Here is an 18,876-nt window from a genome sequence, read left to right as displayed (position 1 = left end):
AATTCTTGAAAGCACATAGTGAACCTCTTCCATTTTATTCGTATTTTTAAAAATTGTTTTGGCTATTCAAGATCCTTTGCATTTCCATATGAATTTTAGAATCATTTGGTGAATTCCTACAAAATAGACTATTGAATGTTGATTAAAATTTTTGCATATATATAACAATGGAAAGAATTGACATCTTAACCATATTGAATCTTTCCATCAATGACTTGGCATCTCTCCATTTTTTTCAGATCTTTAATTTCTGCCTTGAATATTTTATAGATTTAATGTTCAGTGCTTTATCATTTTTTTTGTTAAATTTAGCCCTAAATATTTTATGTTTGAAGCTTCTGTAAATGGATTTTTAAATTTCACTTTCCAATTTTTGCTCCTATTGTAAAGAGAGATGATTTTTTATATCGACTTTGTACCCTGTGACCCTTTTATATTTATTTCTTAGTCCTAGGAACTCTTTCATGGATTTCCTAACATTTTCTATGTAAATAAATATGGAGTCTGCTAATAAAGAGAGCTCTACTTCTTTTAAAATTTTATAGCCATTATTTCTTTATCTTGCCTTATTACATTGGTTAAGATCTCCAATACAAGTTGACTAGAAATGGTGAGAGCAGATATCTTTACTTTATTATTATCTTAGAGGAAAATCAGTCATTATTTTATAATTAATTATGTAACTATATGTGCCTTTTGTAAAAGATGTCTATCAGATTGAGGAAATTCCCTTTAATTCCATGTTTGATGTATGTGTTACGTTTTATACAATACTTTTGTTAAAATTATTTTCTTAATATGGCAGATTACATTAGCTGACTTTTAATTGTTAAATTATCCTTGCATCCCTTGGAGAAATTCCACTTTCTCATAATGAATTGTCCTTTTTATATATTGCTATTTGCAATTATTAAGCATTTTTGTTACTATGATCCAGAGGAATAATGGCCTCTAATTCTCTATACTTGTTTTGATGCACTGTAGGCATCATAAAATAATAATTGTTTTTAATTTTCTTTTTGTCCGAAAAAATCTTTTTATATTCCTTTGTTAAGTAAATTGGCAACTTTGTAGCCACCAAAAACACCTTTTATTTTTTGCTTCTTACTTACTCCTTACATCTAATTAGCCATTGAGTCTCTTTCTTTGTACTTAAAATAGTTCTTAAATCCATTCTTGTTTCTCCTCCGTACTGAAACTCATCATCTCAGTTGTGAAGTATTGTAATGTTTTATTGGTCTACTTCATTTTCTCCTCCAAAATCAGAGATATTCAACAAATCTTTAGATTTTTAAATAATTTTGAATCTGTTCCAAGAAATAGAAAAAAGCATGCATTCCCCACTCTATTTGTGTGAGAAATACTCACCAAGATTGTCAGATTCTAATTTTCTCCACCATTCCCATAGTTTGTCATGGCATCTACCACACTTCCTTGAACTTGCTATTCCTATGGACTGGGATATTCTCTCCCAGATCTCTGCCTGACCGTGAAGTCCTTTCAATCTAACTCTCTATCTCTGTATCATCTATCTATCTCTATTTTTTGAGTGCCAATGTAAATGTGACTCCCTTGTCAAATCCTCCCTAACCCCTCAGTCCAGGTAGAGTTAGCTGCTCCCCACTCTCTCTTTTGACATCACAGATGCTTTACATTCTATAAAATAAGGTGCCTCTACACATGTTTTGATAAACTATGACACCTTTTTCATCTCTACTATGTTATTTTAACATTATAGCCCGTGATTTGTTCTTGTAATGCTGCATACCAAACACGCATTAATAACCATCACCACAATAATAATATAAAGCAAATGTTATTCTTCTAATATGTTAATTGATGTTGGTCCATAAGACACCAGTAAGTTTTTTGTTGTTTTTTAAATGTTTTTTTTATTGTTAAATATAACATATATACAAAGAAAAGGAAAAAAAGCAATGATTTTCAAAGTACATTTTGACAGATAGTTACAGAAAAGATTTCATAGTTTATTATACGTTATCATTCCATTATTTCAGATTTTTCCTTCTAGCTGCTCCAAAACACTGGAGACTAGAAGAAATATTCTTTTCTTTTTTGTGAAAAGTAAACATATATACCAAAAAGCAATAAATTTCAAAGCACAGCACAACAATTAGTTGAACAGATTTTAGAGTGTGGTATGGGTTACAATTCCACAATTTTAGGTTTTTACTTCTTGCTGGTCTACAGACTAAAAGAAATATTAATATAATGATTCAAGGATCATATTCATTTGTTAAACCCTAAAATTCTCTGTATAATTCTGCCATCACCTTTGGGGATCTTTCTCCCACTCTTTAGGGGTATTTGGGATATGCCCGTTCTAATTTTTTCATGTTGGAAGGGGCTGTCGATAATATGGGATAGGGGATGGTACTAGTTGATGCTCTGGAGAGGCTAGCAAAAGTTGCTTTTCATATGTGTATTTATATTATGCATTTTTATTGGTAGAAAGTCAAGTGGGTCAGATCATGTAATGACTAATTTTATTGTTTTCACTGAATAGATAAATCTAGATTAATCTTTTGAGTTAATGTATGGCTGTGCCATTCTGGAAAAAACCTCCAGAAGTTACTAGTATACAAGGTAATAAAAAAAAAGATATTTCAGAGTGTTTTATTCTCATATCACCTATATGCTGTAAATAGTTTTTGGAATACTCCAAGGCTACTGTGAATTTTGTGAGGAAATAAAGTACAATATTTATTCTTCTCTACCTCTTCAGTCCTCCAACATCGTGACTAACACAATAGTAGGTTATCAACAATATTATATTAAAAGATTTTTTTAAAAGCTGTAGCTATGGGGGCAAAGATTAAAAAGACTGTGCTGTAACCTATAAAAGGATAATTGGTTTATTTTAATAGTTTATTTTACAGATGGGCTACTGACTTGAGTAGAAACAGTACATTGAAAACACTCCGAAAATGAATCAGATTTGTACAGTGCAACAGATTAAATGATTAATCAAAATTTCGTGATCTGTGTAGGGAATTGAGTGGTTTTCCTGAAAATTAATTTGGAAGGGAATTAAAATGGAGATATAGTGCTGTGTAAGCGAATTTGCATCCTATGAAGTTTCCTAAATCTGTTTATGAGCTTAGTGCCCTGTCCCAAGCACTTGAAATTGGAAACAGTGCATCAGTTTTGGCATCACTTCGTATTTGAAATACTTGGAATTATTATCTCATCCTCTTGGCTGTCCCAAAGGAAACAAAGAAGTTTATGCTTGGGTGAGGCTTTAATTTTCCAAAAGAATAAAAAAAATCAATCATCATCTATTCAGATACAAATCATATCTTCTTTTCCTTTGACCAAGAAAAGCTCATTCTTCTGGGCCTGGATAAAAGTGATGGGCAGTTTGGACAGGTGCTATCCCTTGAGTATTTCAGTATTCACTCCATATTCATTCTTTCTTCTGGCTGTCGGCTTTAATGATTGTGGATGTCACTGTGCAGACTTCCCTAGTTTGTTTTCCTTCTTACTTGGTAGTGGAAAAACAATCAAGTGTTAACTAAAAGTATAACACTCTAGAATCTACGACTACAGGTGTAAATTCTTTAAATTCTATAGTCTTGGATTATGATATGCATACTATGAAAAGTTGTAATTGGTGCAAAGTATTCACCACAAAAACTGGACAAATGGATGTTAATGTAAAATAAATATTAATATACCTTAACATCCCATACTCTTCAGAATAATGAGCGAAAAATCTATTTTTATCCTGGAATTAAAAGGATTTGTAGTGGTGGGTGGTGATGTCCCTGATAAAAATTTATAAGCAGCCAATAATGTAGCTTTCATGGAGTAGTTTATTTTACTATATGAGAGCGATGATGGAGGGGAATTTTTAACAATTCAAACCCACTAATATTGTCTTACTTTTCTTGATGCAGCAAGTTTCATATAAATGGGAGCTCTCAGAAGTAATCAGCAATGTAAATAATGATTTTAAAAAATTGGAGGGCGGGCCACGGTGGCTCAGCAGGCAAGAACGCTTGCCTGTCATGCCAGAGGACCCGGGTTCGATTCCTGGTGCCTGCCCATGTTAAAAAAAAAAAAAAAAAAAATTGGAGTAAGAGAATAGAAGATTTCTGAACAAAGCATTTTATTTTAATACCTTCTGTTTGTAAGAGAAAGGAAGAAGAATAGATAATTGATTATGATTGTGTGGTGGAAAATAAAAATAAAATAAGGAGAGTATTTGACTTATTAAATAATAGTTCATGATAGTAAAAAGATGGATTTCTGCTGTGAAAGAAACTGCTTAGTTTTTCAATAATCTCCATGTTTGCATTTTTCTTGACACACCACTAAACTACATTCTAACTCATTTCGTTTGGGACCATGTGGCCTGTCCTTTCGGATGGAGTATAAGTAGAAGTAATTTGTGGCTGGGCAGAAGTGGTTACTAACTGCCTTCTCTTCTCATGCATCTACTGAGCTGATGTTGAGGATCGAGTTGAGAAGTCAAAGGCCCTAAGGCATGTTGAAGTCACTTGTTCAAATACTCTGGATCCTTGGATTACTATGGGAGCAAATATGTAAAGAATATAAACATTTAATTTGTTTAGACACTCACATTTTGAGATTGCTAGTGCAATTAGTCTAGTCTGACATGTCATCCAAAAATGGTGGACACCTATTCAAAAAAGAAAAAAAAAAACAGAAACAGTTTTATTAAAAACCTAAGATGATCAGTATTTTAAGCTGAAAATTGAGTTAAAAAAAGATAAACATTGATAAAACTGGATTCAGTGAGTTATGTGAGCTGTAGAAGTATGTGGAAAGACAATGAGGAGAACAGTTCCCACTAATTCTGAGAAGAAAATAACAGAGAGAAGAATCATGAGTAACACTGTTTCCTGAGGTGCCTCCTCATCAGGAAACAAGCATATAATATGGTGAATTTGAAGTAATAATAGTAGAAGGAGTTTATTGTCTCTTAGTTATCATTGAGCTATGGTGGATGAAAACTCTTGGCTGCCCCATGAAAATAGAAGAGAAATCTCTTTTTACAGAAGATAACTGATTTTAAAGGATGTGATGAATTTACATGTGAGAAGGTGTACTTGCCTCTGCTTTTCCCATCTTGCCCCTGTTTTCCCCATCTTTGCTCAACAGTATTTATCAATGTCTTTGATTTGAGGAACTAGTTCTGTCCATTTGACTTCAATGATCATTTTAGAGTCTAAATGAATGCTGCCATATCTTCACACCAGATTATATACTCCAGCTTAATTTTACCAAAAAGAAATTTATGTAATGGAGTTCTGCTGATCATCCTATGGTCACCCCAGCGTCAGCCCTAAACTTTGGACACATCACCCTAAACCAATGACAGTTAAGCCTGTTACAGCATCTTCTTGCTGGCTTTTTTTTGGGGGGGTGGTGGATAATGTTCCAATATAACTCACAACCAAGCCTTATCCAAGTCATCACAGCATTTATCTGGAAGGAAAGTCATGCTATCATTGTGGTGGGATGCATTTGAAAGGCAGATGAATGAGAAGAAAGGATAAAAGAGAAGAGTAAAGCACTAAGTGCTGTTGTAGACATTAATATATTAGACCAATTGGCAGATCACGAAAATGCAATCAAAATATAGGTATACAGGGATGTAGTTGACATAGAAAAAATACAGAAATGCATTGGGAAGCTCATATATATAAAAACGTCTCCTGGAAGCCTTATTTTCCTTAAGGGTAAAAATCTGATGTGTTATTGGCTTTCCTCACTAATAAAAGCTCTTTCTGGAAGGTGTTTGAAGTGACTATTGAGATTGCTACTTTGAACTTCATTGTGAAAAGAAAAAAAATGAAGAGCTGATTTTTGGTGTATAAAAATTGGCATAAAATCAAAGAAAGGAAATACAGATGGTATAGTATGATATATGCACTGGCATTAGAAAATCAGCTTCAAAATATTCACAGAAAACATGAGTCTATGTCCAGGCACTTAAAAGAACAGGGTAATTAAAAAGGAATAGGAAACTCTAAGAAAATAAATTCTGACAGCTCAAATGTAACTAATTCCATAAAAGAAGAAAAAGAAATACATTTGTTTTTAAAGAAATCAGTATAGTTATATGGGGAGTTATCATAGGATGCACAAATGATAGAAGAAGAGGCACATTTCAAAGGAAAACTATAAAGCAGTATTCTAAACAGAAAATTTGTTATTAAAACTCAGGATAGGTAGGGTTTGTGAACTATGCTGAAGGCAAAAAAAAATTGTGTCTGTTTTTCTGTTGTGGATAGAAAAAGACCATAAGGGAGGATTTGCTGGCTCATTATTTTGATGTTTTAATGGAGAATGGAGAATAAGTCAACATTTATTTAACTTCTTTCTACATGAGAGAATGCTCTTCAAAGTGTACAGGATAAACCTTTGCCAAGGAGAAATTAAGACTCACGGTAGCCAAGAAGGAAAAATTAAACTGGCATTTATCGACCTCTATTGTGTATCATACATTTATTCAACAAGTACTTTCTGGAAATTTACTACACACACTGCTAGATGCTCTAAGGATATAGTAGCAAAAAAGTTAAATAAGTCCCCATGCTCAAGAAGCTTTTATCTCTAGTGAAATTTTATATGTTCATCTCACATATTCCTAGGAATTTGTGAAGAAGAAATCAAGGTTTAGAGGTAGTATTAAGTTTTGCAAGGATATAAATCATATTTAGTATACACCCTGGAATGAAGCTGTGCATTTCCTACTTTCTTTTATGTGGCTTTCTCTCTGGAGTAGAGAATGGACTTTCATACAAATTGCATCTGAAGGCATGATGTAATTGCTGGTGTGGTAGTAAAATAGCAGTTGTTATTGTGTAAAATTGGAAATAAAATTTCCAGGATACAACAAAAGTGCAATTTCTTGATTATTCAAAGGGAAGCAACTAAAACTAGGCAAATCCAACGTTGATTTAAGAACATAGTTTTAATCAAAGATATATAAGCACTTATATAGAAGTAATAGTCAGTAGGAAGCCGTATGATTTTTAGAAATATATGTCACATTCAATTTGCAAAATGGTGATTATGATTTCAAAGAAGTATTTGAGTGAGTATTTCGAGATTTTGACACAAGTATTTTTGATGTACTGTTTCTGAATAGTGGCACAGGTGAGTTGATGTTTTCCTGGTTGAAAATCATCCCTAATGATTAATGAACGTGTTTAGTGATGTGCCAAAGGGCTCTATTATTGGCTCTGTTTTCTTCTACATTTTAATCTAGATCATGGATGAAGACATAAAAGACATATTTAGAATAATTTGATACACAGAAAACAGTGAAGAACAGCTAACATTAAATCTCTGAATAAAAGCACAAACTAATTTTGATATGACAAATAACATCATATTTAACAGGGGAAATGCAAAATTTTATACTTGGTTTCAAAAACTGAAAATACAAAAAGAAGGGAGGATTTATGGCTTGACATTATTTTATGTTAGAAAGAAATCCTGGAGGTCTTAATTTATTTCAAGTCCAATTAGAAGTATCAGTATAAAATGGCTTTTAACAAAGATAATGATATCTCAGATTCATTTCTATTCATTGATATGATCATTTGAAGTGGGATATGTCCCATTTTAAATGGGACATTGTCATAATAAAGCCTACCCAAAACAGATAGATAAAAAGACTAGAAAACTCAGTGAGTATCATTAGCATTCCTGTATCTCCAGTGCTTAGCTGTGGGTCTGAAACAAAATTGGCACTCTGTAGATATTTGTTGAATTAATAAATGGCAGAGATGAACACCAAGTAATGTGGAATATAGGAAAGGAACTGAAAAGTATTGATAATAAAGAAAAGAAAGTTTAAACAAGGGCAATAATGACTCTTAAGTAAGGAATGATCTATCACGTAAAAGATGGGTGACATTTGTTCTGGGAGTTCCAGAGATAGTTGAACATGGTTGATTTTATGGTAGAATAAAATCTTTAAAATGATTAGAGGCACTAAAATAGGGAATGATAGGGTTTCCAAGTTGTGAGCTCCTTGTTACTATCTCTGTTAGGAAGAGCCTGAAGAATTATCAGATTTAGAGGGCATGGTGGTTTGAAGTTGTGTGAAGTCCAGGCAAACATGGTCTGAAACTTAATCCATTCCTGCGAGTGTGAACCCATTTTAAGTAGTACCTTTTAGTAAGGCTACTTCAAGTAAGGTGTGGCTCACCTCAGTCAGGATGAATCTTAATCTTAATACTGGAGTTCTTTATAAGTGGAATAAAATTCAGACATAAAGGGAAAAGGCCGCAGAGGAAGATTTCAGAAGTAGAACCTGAACAGACAGGAGGAGAAGGGAGAGACCAGGAGATGTCATCATGTGCCTTGCCATGTGATCAGCTATGGACCAGAATCACCAGCAGCCAGCCCAGAATGCCACAGTCTTCAGGGAGAAAGCATCACTTTAATGATGCTTTGATTTGGACATATTTCCATCCTCAAAACTATGAGGGAATAAATTCCCATTGTTTAAGTCAAATCATTATGGTATTTGCTTGAGCGGCCCAGGAAACTAAACAGGGGCATTGTTAGACCAAGTATCTGCTATGAATATTTTTAATGAAAAGACTCTTGGATTCATGTGGCCTATCTCTCTCACAGCCAACATGGCAAGCAAACCCACTGTCCTTCCCCTCTCCATGTGGGACGTGACTCCCAGGGGTGTAAACCTCCCTGGCAATGTGGGACAGAAATCCTAGAATGTGTTGGGACTCAGCATCAAGGGATTGAGAAAACCTTCTCAACCGAAAGGGGGAAGAGAGAAATGAGACAAAATAAAGTGTCGGTGGCTGAGAGATTTCAAACAGAGTCGAGAGGTTATCCTGGAGGTATTACGCATTATATAGAGAGGCTGGAGTGTATATAGAGTGTAGAGCTTGCTCCAGTAGCTGTGTTTCTTGAAGATGATTGTATAATGATATAGCTTTTGCAATATGACTATGATTGTGGAAAACCTTGTGTCTGATGCTCCTTTTATCTGCATGGAAAGATGAGTAAAACATGTGCATTAAAAATAAATAAATAATAAGGGGAATAAATGTTAAAATATATGGAGTAAATTAAAATACTAGTGATCAATGAAAAGAAATGGTAAGGTATATAGAAAAAACTAAGGGGAACAAAGTTTAAAATATATTGGGTAGATGGAAAAACTAGTGGTCAGTGAGAGGGAAGGGTAAAGGTTATGGTATGTATGAGTTTTTTCTTTTTGTTTCTTTTTCTGGAGTGATGCAAATGTTCTAAAAAATGATCATGGTGATGAATATACAGCTATGTGATGATATTGTGAGCCACTTATTAATTGCACACCATATATGTAATGTTTGTATGTTAAGAATGTTTGTGTTTGCATGTTGTTTTGGTTTGTCAATTAAAAAAAAAGAAAAAAATGCAGATTCAAAAAAGACTCATGGATCCTATGAATATGTGGTTGATTTTTTTTCCTTTACTATTTTATCAAGTTTCCCATATTTTCAGTTCATTAGTCCTAAAAGAGTTTTTGATTGAGTATATAAAAGTTTTCTTCTTAAGAGCATTGGCTTTAGTTTTTATACCTTCCTAAATCTAAAAAAAAGTTTACTTTTTCAGTGAACTCACACTGAGGAAAGTTAGTTAAATGGAGAAAATTACTTCTAATTTCAGAGCTAAAATATATAGTTAGGGCTGAAAATGGAGATTATAAGCAATGCAATTCTAGCTTTGAGAGGAGCAAAGTATCACAGTGAATGTTAACTATGAGGACTGCAAGAGCTTCCTCAAGAAGGCAAGATGTGACCTTCCTTTTCTGTGCTTCCAATCTCACTCTGCTTGTCCTGTCATATCTCCCATCTCATGTCTTAGTGAACACTAACTTTTCCATTTGCCTCCTCTTCCCAGTAGGCTGTGAGCCCTGTGGGAGCAGTCCTTCAATATGATTCAGCAGAAGATCCCTAGCAGCTAACAAAGTGTAGAATACATCATGGCCAATAAATAAATATTTATTGACAAAAATGCATGTTTATACTGTGGAATCTTTTCTGTTTTAAAATCCAATATTTAAAAATATATAAAACATACATATTTTATATGTAGTACCTTTATTTCTTATGTGTAGTGGTTAGAACTTTATACTACAAGCATATTGATAAATTTATCTCACTGTTAGAGGAGAAATGTAAGCTTCCAGTCTCTTGATTTTAAAACTTATATTTATATTTTGCCAACTAGAATATGCTCTATTGCTATATTACTATCTACCCACGTTTCAAACTTATTATTTATGTTTCATTGTATCATCATAATCAAAAGAAGCTCTTCAATACCTAGCAACATATTGTAGTGATCACTATATAAAGCAAAAGAAACATTTGCTGATAGATACCGTGCTAAGGCGATGAAGCTAGAAAGATGAAAAGGACATGATCTCTGCTTACAGAAGCTCTTAGTAGGTGAGAAGAGACAAATATGTAAAGGGAAATGTGATTCTGTGGGTTAAATTATAATTATACCACAATAATACAAGCAAAAGTTGGTATACTTGAGGGTCCGTATCTAAAATAGATTATAAGACAAGACGGATATACTAGGATGCATTAAATAAATTCACATAAGGAGGAATTAATTCTTAACTTGAGGGGGTGAAGAAGAAATGAATGGAGAGCTTTCATCACAAATGTCGAAAAATGTTGTGAACTGTCGAGCTTGTTGGGAGCAGAGAGGGGTGTACAATTAAGTAATGAATAAAAGTTTTAATCATTACTAATGTTTCCATAGTACTTTCCTGACCACTAAACTCAGAAACTCTATATTATCACCTTCTTATAGATTAAAATCTGAAAAGAGAATTTAAGGCAGTTAGCTCAGGAGCTACGGGACAGCAAATGATAGTTCTAGAACTGCAGTCCAGTATGTAATACAGAGTGTATTTCCTTCTGGTATGAAAAAAGTGCTCATAGCTGCTCAGCACACTGAAATGAATATTCCATGCACCTATCTCTTTTCTGTGAAATTACTTTGAGTTCAAGGAATTTATGCATAAAAGTACTACCTCAATGTGACAGATAAATTTTACGTAACCACATTAATTCAACACATGAGTGCATTCCTCTGCATTTCTCATCTTTTTCCTTATCTATCTGCAAAATAAGTTAAGAACGTAATTCAACTTGGAAATACATAGCTTCTACGAGGATTAACAAGAAAATTTATCTTCGATGTCTTTTTTTTCTTTAAAAAATACTTGGATTGAATAGATGAATGATCTAGTTCTTTTTATCATATTCTAAATTTATGACCATGACAGATCTATTCTTTATACCAAAAAAATACTGACACTTTGAAGGTAAGCTGCTATCTTATGCTAATTACCTGCAAAGAGATTAAAAAGAACAATAACAATAATTATACATATACTTGCATCTGAGTTCAGAGGAATATTTGTGGGAAGATAGAATCATAGTAAACTTCAAACACTTCTTTCATATTATAATTGCCACTTCTGGAGATTTTTGAAACTCCTACCAGGAGGCCTTTGGGTTTATAAACACAAGCCACATAGAAATGGAAATTATCTATGTACTTTCATATTTAATGTCTTAAACTTCAGTCAGAATTATTAGCATGAATACTAACACAGACTCTAAAGTGAAACAGACAATAATTCTTAGCTCTCTACCTCTACTCATAAATGTTGTGACATGGAACAATTTATTTAAATTTTTTGTGCCTGTTTCTTCATCTATAAAATGAAGACCTTAAAACTTTGAAATTATATCTAATAGATGAAGTGATATTCTTAAAGCTATTAACATAGTGATTAACATGTGAAATGATTAATAAACATTGTCTCTTGGAAAAAAGGTCCTTAAAACTCAATACTCTCATTTCAAGGTCGTGGAAAATGTTGAAAGGATCCTGATGGGTTAAATCGTCATCGATGGATTCACTTGAATGTAAGGTATAAGATCTGATTTCATTCAGCTTTTTCTAGTTTGTTTCTTAGATCATTTTACCTTTCTAAAAAAAAATACAAATATCTCAGCACCAAAAAAATTATAATATGCACAAGAATCTTAGAATTTTAAATCTAGAAATTATCATAGTATTTTTTATTTCAATTTTATCAAAAACAAAATCGAAAAATAGATACCAGAGAAGTTTTTATGGTATTGTAAGTTAAAAACCAGCAACAACTTTTATCCTAGTTTTATGTTTTTGGTGAAAGAATGAATCATGCATGAATTAGAAATAATACGCCTAGTACCAAGTGTTATGTTTATTTTTACAATAAAGACTCTGTCCACATTTGGAATTTTCATTTAAAATGATATTTGGTTTGTATCTAACATTTCCAGGCTGACAAAATTAGTTGTTCAGTCACTTACTTAGTATATTTGGTACTTATTTTTTAAACATCCCTCTACTACACCACAAAATTATTTTCAATAATACACATGAAATGAAATAAGTAATAATAATACAAAAAGAAGCAGAATTAAAATTTTTCTTTTATTGAATTTTGAATACATAATTATACAACTAAAAACACAAATTAATTATTATAAATTAAATTAAAGCTTTTTTTGAAAAATAGGAAAAGAACATAAGTGCTTCCAAAGAGTAAGTACTTCAAAGTTCAGAGAATAATTTGTGAATAGAGGATAAAATGAAGTAATTCAGCATCTTTTCCATTGATGTTATAATCATTGTGATAATGGTTTATTAAATGTAGGAAAATGTAGTCCCACATGGGTTGTATACTCAAATCAATATCCTGGGCACAGGAGAGTCTATTGTGCACATCTCTTTCCAACTCCAGATTCTGACATCACATTGGTAGCTTGAGATTAGTCATGGTGGCTGTTTAACACCACAGAAATCATCAAATGCTACAAATCAGCAAATCAGTGTGTTCTTTTTTGTGTATGTGAGACAGTTTTTAATATTTACCAGTAAACGACAGATTGAATTGTATCCAAAGTAAGTCCAAACTATGCAAACAGTTTAGAAGTTACTGTAAAAGAAAAAATCACCTGTAATTCAGTTCCAGAGTTGGGAGCCAACTGAATTGGAAGTTCTCTGAATTAGCTTTCACATATAATACAACATAACTAGATTGAGAATATTTTATCACTAATACAACTCAGAATTGCAGGCACATATTGATAATAATAAATAAACTATCAAGTGGGTTTTATTTTTTTTAATCAACTTAATTGAGCTTATAATTTATGTACATATATTTGAAGACGCAATCTGATGAACTCTGTATGCACTGTGAATCCACCACAACATTAATAAACAGAACGTTCCCAAAGAAGTGTTCTTGTCCCTGTTCAGTAGTTATCTCCTGTAACCATTGAACGTCAAATAAATGAAATCATACAATATGGATTCATTGTGTCTGGCTTTTTATTCACTGAGCAGACTGATTGTAAGACCCATCTGTTGTGTTACAGTCTATCAGTTGTTTGTTCCTTTTATTACTAAGTAGTTTACTTTTGAATACATATTCATTTTGTTAATCCATTTGTAAACAATGGTAGACATTGTTTACAGTTTTGAGTTTGCCATAGTTTGCATAAACTGCCATCAGAAATAGCACACATTGAGTGGGATTAACCAACAAGCATTTATTGGCTCATGATTTCACAGGTGAAAAGGTGTGCCTCCTACTGGGGTCAGTACCTTTCTGGTGTTGGCTTGCTGTAATCCTTGATTCCAAGGGTTTCAATGACTGGGCCTTCCAGTAATTTGGATAAAGATCCACTGTCGTTCAATTGGGCTATCCCTTAACTAAAAATAACATCTTCAAGAGGTCGCATTTACAATGAGTTCATACCCACAGGAAAGGAGATTATATTAGAAACGTGTCTCAATTCAGGTGTTATAATTATATCTACCATAGGGCTCATGTGAATAAAGCTGCTATGAAGATTTGTTTACAGGTCTTTGTGAAGCTTAAGTTTTCATTTTGTTTGGGTAAATTGCTAGAAATGGAGTGGCTGGATTGCATAGTAGAGTTATGTTTAACTTTCAAAAGTTGCCAGTTTTCTAAAATGATTTTACTGTTTCATGTTTCAAACAACAGTCTAAGAGAACTCTAGTTGCTCCACTCACCAGCAATCGGTATTGTCATTCATTTAATTTTAGATATTCTAATGGGTATGCAGTGGTTTATCATTGTAGTTTTCATTTGTGTTGATATGATGAATAATGATGTTGAACGTCTTTTCCTATACTCATTGATCCTTTGTATGTCATCTGTAGTGTCTGCCCAAATACTTTGTCCATTTGTTGTTGGATTTTCTTCTTATGATTGATTATATGAGTTCTTTGTGTATTCCAAATATATATTGCATTTCCAGATACATGTATTTGCCAGATATAAGTATTGCAATTATTTTCTTCCATTCTGTGACTTATCTTTTAATTTCCATAATGGCATCTTTTAAAGAACAAAACTTAAAGGTTGATAAAGTCAAATTTAGAAAGTTTTCCATTGTTATTGCTTTTTGTATTCTATCAGAGGAGCTTTGCCTATCCCAAAGCTGCAAATATGTTTCTTTATAATTTTAGCTTTTAGATTTAGACCAATTTTGCAATAATTTTGTATTGTGTGAGGTAGGAATCTATGATGAGTTTTTCTGTAAAGACATTTGGGTTTTTTAGCATCACATTTGCCCATCGTAATACTTTTCTTAGCTCCATTTTTTTTTCTGTGAAGAATCAACTGAACTAAGACTCCTAAGGAAGATGGAAGAGTAGAGTGCTCCAGGATCCAGTCCTTCCACAAAAGTAACTATTAAACAACCAGTAACTGTCTGAAACAATTATTTTTAAACTCCAGAGGCCAGAATAACACTTACAGCATCCAGGGAAGAGCAAGAGGTAAAGGCTGATAAAATTGCAGACAAGAACTGTGAATTGTTCTCTCTGTACATTGGCTACTGGTCCCCACTTCTCAACTTCATGCAGGCCACTGTGGGGTCTGGCCCTCATTAGCTGCCAGTGGTAGAAAGGGAAGTAAAACTCCTCTTCCCCCAAACAAGGGTATACATGGGTAATTACTGCTCACAGCTCTAGATTAGTGAATTCAGACCACCAGTCTCTGGCTCTGAGAGCAGCTCTTGTTTCAAGCTACCCAGGACAGGGGCAGTGGCAGCCATTGTTTGAACACCTCTTGGATAGGGGTGAAGATAATGGAGATTTAAAGATGCCACACTTCCTCATGGGTTGCTGGGGAAAGTTAGTTGAAAGATACATTTTTCTAGGGCGGTCCATTGAAAGGCATAGGATAAAAACACTGAAAATACCAATGAAAAAGAAGGAATGTGACTCCATCTAAAAAATCTTTGAAATGATTTTTTAAATCAGCAAGATGAAGGAAAACATTGAAAAAAGCTCCAGGATATCAGAAAAACAATGAAAGAAAAATGAGAGTCTAAGTAAAGAGAGGGAAATTTAAAAAAGTAACCAAATATAAGTATTGGGAGTTAAGGACCACAGTAACTGAAATGAAAAAATGGCCAGGAGAATTTCAAGAGTATAATTAAACTGGAAGAAAGAAAGAATCAGTGACCTTGAAGACAAGACACTTGAAATGAGTTAAGGTGAGGAAAAGAAAAATAAAGAAACATTAAAAGCAAAAATGGTCTAAGGTATCTATGGGATACCATCGACCATACCATTTATACACACAATGTGAGTTTCAGAAGGAGAAGAAAGAGAGAAAGGGATAGAAGGAATAGTAAAAGAACAATGCCAGACACCCTTAGCAAAAGATATGAATATGCACATCTAAGATGCTCAGAGAACACAAAACAAGATAAACATGAAGGAAAATATACCACATCATATATTGATTACATTACCAAATGCAAATGACCAAAAGAGAGTTCTGAAAGCTGCAAGAGAAAAGCAATTTGTTACAAACAGGGGAATTACAATAAGATTGAGTGCCAATTTCTCATTAGAAACTATGTAGCAAGAAGGCAGTGGATTGAAATACTTAAAGTGCTGAAGGAAAACAACTGCCAGCCATGAATTTTCTATCTGGCAAGACTCTTTTTAAAAAATGAGGCAGAGATTAGGACATTCACAGATAAGCAGTTGAGGGAGTACAACACCATTAGATCGCCCTACAAACAATGCTGGAAGAAGTTTTTCAGACTGAAATGAAAACATACAGCCTATGGTTTAAAGCAGCATAAAGAAATAAAGAACTGTGGTAAAGGTAACAATTTGGGTAATTATAAATGCTAGTATTATTGTCTTGTATTGTTTTGATTATTATGTAACTCTAATTCTTACTTCCTATAGGTGTCAAAATGCTAATACTTAAAAAAATCATAAATTTACTTTTTTGGACATAAATGTATAATGATATGTGGTAATAAGTACCAAAAATGTTGGGGCATAGAGGGATATATGAAAAGCATGTGTACATGCTATTGAAGTTAAGTTGGTATCAAATCAAATATAACTGTTATATATATATATATATTTAGGATGCTAAATTTCAATACTATAGTAACCACAGGGAAAACAGAGGAAAATGTACGTGTCCTGAAAAGACTAAAGTGTTGCAAAGCTGCTTGAGTCTGGGGCAGAAAGAGGCCTTGGGAAAGTGTAACTTTTGACTCATCTGGGCACAGGGAAGCAGGTGATTCAGTCTGTGCTTTCTGCTTCTCCATTCTTTATTTACACTTTTGCTACTTTCTTTACCTCGCAGCCATATAAAATAAACAGTGCTGAACCTCTTGGGGTCTTTTGAGTCTCCATCAGAGCTCAGAGTCCCATGTGGTCCCAGCTTTAACTATATCTTTGTCTCTTGTCTTTCTTAATTCCTCATCACCTCCCTTCAGTCCCAACACTGAGCCATGCTGGTCATGGCAGGTGGCACCCAAACAGAGACCTGAATGTGGAGGAACCTAAGCCGAGACAAGGGAACACTTCCATGGTATGTGCACAATTTGAAACTAAGGTAAGGGGGAGCACATAAAAGTACAGCCAGGTGTAATGATCATGGGATATTTTGGTTCAAATGAACGGGAATTATATGTGAGTATGTTAAAGGCTATGCTTAAGGCTAGGGGAGGAAATGTTAAGAGAAGCCTGCTTAATACTTTTTAGATTTTGTTCAACAAACTTGTCCTTGGTTTCCTGAGGAACAGTAAATCCGGAGACCTGGGTTAAGGTGGGAAAATGGCTAAGAGACTGTTCCACAGCAGAAGGTCCAGATAAAATCCTGGCTCACATAGGGGCTGGCTCCCCAAAACTGAGACAACAGGGTCAAGTATTAAGGAAACTATACAGGAGTATGATCGTCTTAAATTATCCTCAAAGAGCTCTGCTCCCATAGAACTTACCACCTCCCTGCCCCTGGCCCAGTTCTGAGAAACCCACCTTGCATAAACCATCAGATGGGGTGGCAAAATAAATTTACAGGAGGGAGCAAGAACAGAAATGCATAATTCTGACCCTGAGGAAGAGCAGGAGAGCTATCTAAATTCAGCTAGTGTGGCTCCTTGCAGTAGGAAAGTGATCTTTGAGTCTAAAACCCTTTCCTCTGCATAACTTTTCCCCCTACAAAAAAGCATTCTTGGGGCTCAAACTGCAGGTGAAGATACCAGGGGCCTTTGGGTTTTTTTCTCTCCTGGAGACACCAGCTCCTAACACTTCTGCAGTTGCTCTTTCTCAAAGTATACAAAATGCCCATTTCGTTATGTAACTTAGCTCACAACACTTCTGTTGCCTTGCAAGAGCAAGAAAGAGTAGATATTAAATTAGAAGTCAAGCCTAATGCTTTAGAGGATGCAGTCATAGGTATTGGCAATGAGGCAGAAAGTTTAAAAATTCAGACAAAAGTTGCTATGACATGCTAATTATCAGTACATATGCATGACATCAGTTCTGTATAATCAGTCATTATGGAGCTGACCTAAAGTTCAAATGCATTTGCAGTGAGTTTGGAGATGCCATAATATCAGTTTAAATTTAAGACAATTACATGAAGAAATTCTAAGCATGCAGAAGAGTCACGATGAAGTTGTTGATCCCGCTACAGTGGCAGGAGACATCTTGAGTGAATTACAAGGTTTTAATCCTCTAAATATTTTGAAATACTCAGCTTGGTATTTGATGGCTATAATCCTTTTGTTACTAATCTTGTTTCTTTTAATTTCAGTTGGAATCCGGATCCTCCAAAACCACATCCAAACCCTCCAATTAAACACCTTCAAGCTGCATTTAAAAAGTAAAAAAGGGAGAGATGTTGGGCACGGATGAGACAGAGGTCACATACTCATTGCAGAGATATAGCAAAGCTGTCTCTGTTTTAATAGGCACCTGATGTCCTGAAAAGACTGAAGTGTTGGCAAAGCTGCTTGAGTCTAGGGCAGGAGGAAGCCTTGGGAAACGTGTAACTTTTGACTCATCTGGCACAGGGAAGCAGATGGTTCAGCTGGTGCTTCCTCCTTCCCCATTCTTCAGTTATACTTTTGTTACTTTCTTTATCTCACAGCCCTATTAAATAAACAGTGCTAAACCTCTTGGGGTCTTTGAGTCTCTCCATCAGAGTTCAGAGTTCCAGGAGTCCCAGCTTTAAGTATATCTTTGTCTCTTGTCTTTCTTTCTTAATTTCCCATTGCTTCCCTTCAGTCCTGACACTAAGCCATGCTGGTCACAGCACAAATAAATATAAAACTAGGCTTCAATGGAAGTGAGGGACAAAAATTTGTAAGACTTACAAAGGCTAAATGGCAAAACAGCAGAAGAAAGACCTATATTATCAGTAGTGATTTTAAATGTAAATAGATTAAACTCTCCAAACAAAAGGCAAAGACTTGCAGAAGT

The 18,876-nt window shown here is 34.1% G+C and overlaps 1 long non-coding RNA gene across 4 annotated transcripts in view; it reads left to right on the top strand.

Annotated features, from left to right (window-relative positions):
* The window catches only part of LOC143668104 (uncharacterized), a 44,798-nt gene extending 26,165 nt beyond the window's left edge, over nt 1–18,633 (top strand). For 3 of the 4 annotated variants that reach the window (XR_013168301.1, XR_013168303.1, XR_013168302.1), the window contains 3 exons: nt 11,911–11,977; nt 16,887–16,981; nt 18,209–18,633. This is a non-coding gene — a long non-coding RNA (uncharacterized LOC143668104). The remainder of the gene's footprint in view (nt 1–11,910; nt 11,978–16,886; nt 16,982–18,208) is intronic. The other variant, XR_013168304.1, reaches the window with a different exon arrangement.
* Nucleotides 18,634–18,876: the final 243 nt, after the last annotated feature.

The sequence above is a fragment of the Tamandua tetradactyla genome, chromosome 24 (genome assembly GCF_023851605.1).
Source record: "Tamandua tetradactyla isolate mTamTet1 chromosome 24, mTamTet1.pri, whole genome shotgun sequence".
NCBI classification, from domain to species: domain Eukaryota; kingdom Metazoa; phylum Chordata; class Mammalia; order Pilosa; family Myrmecophagidae; genus Tamandua; species Tamandua tetradactyla.
The sequence above is the reverse complement of the archived record's forward strand: the minus strand, read 5'-3'. Positions and strand labels throughout refer to the sequence as shown.